We start from the raw sequence: 5,666 nt of genomic DNA on the forward strand, positions 1-5,666 counted from the left end.
AATGATATTGACATCCCATGACACAGGAGGAGGTTTGACAGGGGCTTTGTCAACAGCAAACCTCTCATGAATCAAACTAGATGATATACAGATATGGGTTTTCCCCCTACACAGAGATGGTAAGCACTGATTGCACTAAGGTGTACCCTCACACAGTTGGTTTTCAAACCAGAGTCAGTGAGGTGTAGGAAGTATTCAAGCAGTTTTTGTGTAAGGCAAGTAGAATCTAAGGCCTTGCAAACTTCCTCCATTTAAAACATCATCTCTTAGTGGAATCTTTCCTAGAAGCGAGCAAGATGCTGGAGACACCCTCAGGCAGATTCAAAGACTGAAATTCTACGTTCTCAACATCCAGGCTGTGAAGACCAGGGACTGGAGGCTGGGGTGCAGAAGAGACCCATCATTCTACGAGAAAACTTTTCTAAATTCTACAGTTCTTCAGAAGACAACTCCAGTAGAAGTGGGAACTAGATCTGTCTCACCCAATACAGGGTGTAACCAGGTACCTCTAAGTGCAGCCAAGGATAAAACAATCTCCTCCAGCCACAGGCTCCCAGTACAGTCAAGAAATAAATGTCCACCAGCAACTTCAATCTTAAGGACTTTATTCCATGCTCCAGCTTGTGTGTTGATTCCAACGGTCCCGTTTCTGTATTCTTCCTCAGGGAACCATACCGCAAGACATTTGATGATAACTAATACTTCATGCTGGAGATTTCATCAACTAACCCAAATCTCCAGCATGAAGTATTAGTTATCATCAAATGTCTTGCGGTATGGTTCCCTGAGGAAGAATACAGAAATGGGACCGTTGGAATCAACACACAAGCTGGAGCACATAATTTAAAGATAAGTGTATTCGTGCACTCTATGAAAGATTGTGATTTAAGAAGAAATGATGCATGAATAGTCTACAAGATTTAATAATAAAAAATTAAAAGAATTAAAATATTAAATAGTCACAGGGGGGTTTTCAGTTGATGATGACTTTTTTGGCGTGCAACTAATTTTTTTGAGTCGTTGCCGCATTAGTTGAGACGTTCCCCCCTTTTCAATATAGACACTACAGAACTGCCAGTTTCGGTTATTAAAAAAATCTTGACATACCACCTGGACTGATGAGAAGGTCACAGCAGTGGACATGGTAAGAAGACAGCATAAAATATAGAAAGAACTCCTATAAAATTAAATATTCAAACACACCTTATAAAGAGACAAATGCTGCACATTGTCTATCCAGTACCAACTGAGTGACTAACATCTTGACTGATAACCATAAGTTTGAAAAAAAATTAATTTGTTTTCAACAGGAGTTTAATTTTTTTTTTTTTTTTTTTTGTAGGATGATTCACTATGAATTGAGTGCAGCAGCTCAGTGCATACGCTTGGAGCTTAAAAAAAAAAGTTGAATGTCAAGTAAATTCATAATGAGATAGCTTAGCATTAAAAACAAGACTGAAAATCCAAGGATCTCAGGCAACATGACGAAGTATAAGGTATAGTCAATGAAGACAAGTAGGATCGAAGATCTAAGTAATACACTTTATACACGAGAAAGAAATTTAAAGGAAATGCAAAATTATACAGGAAGTCAATGCAAATTGATTAGTAATGGTGTACCATGATCAAACATGCACACCTTAAAAAGTAATCTGGCTGAGGAGTTTTATAGTGTTTGAAGCCTTTCTAACTGGAAAGATGGTAGGCCTGCATAAATAGTATTGCAATAATCCAATCTAGAAAAAACAAGACCATGAATAAGGGTGTGTAGGGAAGGAAAAACCAAGAATACTATGGAGGTACCTCATTGACGTAAAGAGGTATAATCCTTTTTTTTAATACCTCTGAAATATGTTCATGAAATGTAAATGAAGCGTTGATTGTGACAACTAGGTAACGAAATGATTGCGAAGGGGTAACGGAAAGATCAAATAGGTGAAGTGGAGATGTAGGTGGAGGTAGAGACCCAGTAATCCAACAAAAACAACTGTTTAGTGGGATTAAGAACTAGTTTAGTTTATTGTCAGACACCCAAGCAGCAAGAGACTTCAAGCAGGTTTGCAGCTGGAGAAGATCGATTTTGAGTGGGGAGAAATGAAAGAGTAGAAAATCATCATCTGCATAAAAATAGAATCTATTATAGGACTGAAAGAGTTGCTAAAAAGCAGAGGGAAATGTTGAAAAGAAAAAGGGAGAGAATAGAACCCTGCGGCACACCACAGGCGACAAAATATAAATCTGAATTACCAATAGAAAATTTGATAGCAAAAGAACAACCATGAAGAAAGAGGAGAACCATGAAAGAACTGAGCCAGCCAGGCCAATGGAAGCCAATGGTGTGATAGAAGAAAATTATCTTCTAGATCTAAGGCTCAATTTCTTGCTGTACGATGAAGTAAAAGATAAAAACCTATTCTATACCAGCATTTGGGTGCCCATATTCCATTACAAAATGCTAGTGTAACCCAGTATCGGTGCACCTTACATTTACATGCCTGCCCACATATACACTAGCTTGGAGTAACTTTGGCTGCATAAATGATACTATTCTGTAAGTTACTGGAGTAAGGGGCAGCCCCACACATGCCACGTATACACGTTTATGTAGTAAGGGGGGGTTCTTTTACAATGGCGGTATGTGCACTAGGTGCACTAGGAATATATGGGCATCTCTAGCAATTATCACATGCTTTTTAGCGCGCGCTAAAAACGCTAGTGCGCCTTTGTAAAAGTGTCCCTATGCCACTTATACACATCGTTAGAAATTAGCACTTAGTTGTCCTGCTGTTACTTTCATGGGTAAGTCTACACTTGTGTGTGACAGTATTCTGTACATTTATACACAAGTGGCATGTAAATCTGGATGCTCTAAGAACAATTTTTGACTGAGACTACTAATTTTTTGACAAAAAAATTTTAATTAAATGGTTACTGGACTTTAAGACCATGTAATGTCTTATCCCAGCCTGAAGGTTTGTCATTGGTAGACTACCTTCCTCATTCTGACTGTTGGTCCCTTCCATACTTTTGAAGTTATGTAATACATTTCATTATCAACACCCAACAACCATTGTATCTGTAATGTTTTTTTCTGTATTTTTTACAAAAGCGTTATTTCTTTCGCTTTGATTATGCTTTCTTGCTCAATTTTATTCCTCCGATTGTCTCTAATTAAAATATAAGGGACAAAGTCTTAGATCTGGCCCTAATCTACTTTTACAAAGCCTTCTTTTGGCCCACTAACTTATTACTGCATCCAGGAGCTCACAATGTTCATGGCTGCAGTGTCAATTTTATACATCAGAATGCTCTTTATTTCACCTTTTGTTTTTTTTTTTTTTAAATCCTTGCTCTTGCTGAATGTGCCAACAAATACCCATGTATTTGCCAGCATCCTTCTAGTATTTTATAAAGATGCATGTTCCATGGAGTCTTTTGTGAAATACAGAGGGAACTGAACTAGACATCTCAAATCCTACCTTAACAGCCTATGTAAAATAGCTTTTAATGTCAAACACTGCACTGAAACGTTAAAGTGCCATGAATGAATGCAATGTGTAAGTATTTACAGATGTTTGATAAATACAGGTCAACACCATGGATAGCAAACCTCGAACAATCACAAGCAAAAAAAAAAAATTCAATGTAAAAGTAAATATATCCAGTGAACAGATTTAGAGAAGAATATGAATAAGATTTTGTGATGAACAGCATGATTTTTATGGAAGAACAATGTTTCTATCCTGTTTAGGGCTATTTATTTAAACTTGTATACCACTTTTCTTACAGAGCTCAAAGCAATTTACAAATAAAACAAATACTAAAATCATAAAACACCAAGGGGCTCATTTTCAAAACACTTAGACTTATAAAGTTCCATAGATTACTGTACAACTTTATAAGTCTAAGTGCTTTGAACACACACCTCCAAGTAGCATACAAAAACATAAGTTAAATAGTATAAATAGAGGTATAAACAAAAATGTCAGGATCTGTTCAGGCCTAGAACCAACAGAGCCAGGAGAGGAGTATCCGATTGGCAATATTCCTCCATACCTTAGAGTCTATGGTAAGCTCTTCAGTGGGGAAGTAAAATATAGCATCAGCTCCATCTATGAGAAGCTGGTAGGCAGTTTAAGGAACCAGTAAAAATAAAGTAAGAACCCTGGAAGCTCACAACAAACCAAGAACAGGCTGAAGCACAGAGATTTTGAAGGAAGAACTGCAGAAAGTTGCTGAACCAGTGAGGACTAGTTTACTGAGCTGTTCTTAAAACTCCAACTAGAGTGATTCTCCTGCTCCAAAAATCAGCAACTTATTGGATTTTAGCTTTCTTGGTTGTGCCAATTTTTACACCTCCAGTAGCTCATGAAAATCATTTCTTCCTGCCAGTTTCACTGGTTTGAGTTCTGTGAGTTCCTGACAATGCAACCTCCTGAGCCCATCAATTTGGTTTGGGGGGCATGTTCAATGGAAGTCTCTAAGATCATTCTGTGCCAGTTCCCACATGTAATCAATCCTCTGGGGTATACCCATTCAATTAGATATTACAGTTGACCTCACATTATTCTGGCGTCTAGGTTCTGTTTCACCACGAAATCTTGTTAGCTATCTACGATTACTGATGGAAGAAAGAAGAATCTTTCAGGACAGAAGTAGATTCTTATGAAGCAAAGGCAAATTATGGAGAGTACTGACTAGATAAAAACCTAGTTTACTGTAGGCAAGATCTCAAAGGAAACTACAGAGAGTCCAAATGTCCTGTTGGAATCTGTAAAAGCAATCATGTTTACAGGTGGCTAGCTGACAACAGACGAGACAATCTTTAATAGCCTCATTAATTTTTGCCATAACCAGGATATTAACTGGATTCTCCGATCAGAGACAATACGCAAGAGTAGGCCATGTAGTTTCATTGTTTCTCTGAGATACAGCAGGGCTTTGGACTTAAGTTATGGTTGAACTTTATTTGATATTCCACCATTCATAAAAAAACATAACATAGTGGTTTACAATAAAAAAAAATTACGTCTATAAAAGAGAAAAGAACTACAATTCAAATAGAACAGAGGAAAAAAACAGCCAACATCAATCATGCCACAGGAAATTTATTAAGAGCTAAACATCAACCATATACATATCCCAGAACAAAATACAGGTCGCAGTTGCCCAGTGCAAAAAACAGTGCTCAGCAAGTATCTCCAACAACAGTTTTAAATAAATAGGTTTTCAGGGTAGTCTTGAATTTAGGAAACAAAAGTTCAAGGCGAAGCAGCATGGGTAATGAATTCAAGGGTTGGTTCTATACAATAGAAAGCTGATCATCTTGTGGAGTCCAATCTAGCGGAAGACGGTAAAGGAATATGTCCAAAGGGTATGATATGCACCATTTTCAAAAAATTAAGTTGATGGAAACAAAGTCCACTTGTCCAGCTTGAAACTGCAGAAGCATCAAAAGGTATTGCTCAAAGATTTGATTTACTTGCTGTTTCACCATCTGTCTGCAGGTGGTAAGCTGATGACAGGTGAGACTGGATCCCTATCTGGTAAAGCTGAAAGAGATGAGGAAAGAAATCAGGATGGCAAGCGCGAGTAGAATAAAGGTAGCTAGAGGAAAAGCAAGGTCTTTTTTAGGCAAGTCAAAGGAAGAAGGCTAGAGGTTAAAT

At 37.6% G+C, this 5,666-nt stretch overlaps 1 protein-coding gene across 1 annotated transcript in view; it reads right to left on the minus strand.

Annotated features, from left to right (window-relative positions):
- LOC115469451 (protein Jade-3-like) overlaps positions 1-5,666 on the minus strand; it is a 166,056-nt gene that overhangs the window by 59,811 nt on the left and 100,579 nt on the right.

Source organism: Microcaecilia unicolor, chromosome 4 (assembly GCF_901765095.1).
Source record: "Microcaecilia unicolor chromosome 4, aMicUni1.1, whole genome shotgun sequence".
NCBI lineage: Eukaryota > Metazoa > Chordata > Amphibia > Gymnophiona > Siphonopidae > Microcaecilia > Microcaecilia unicolor.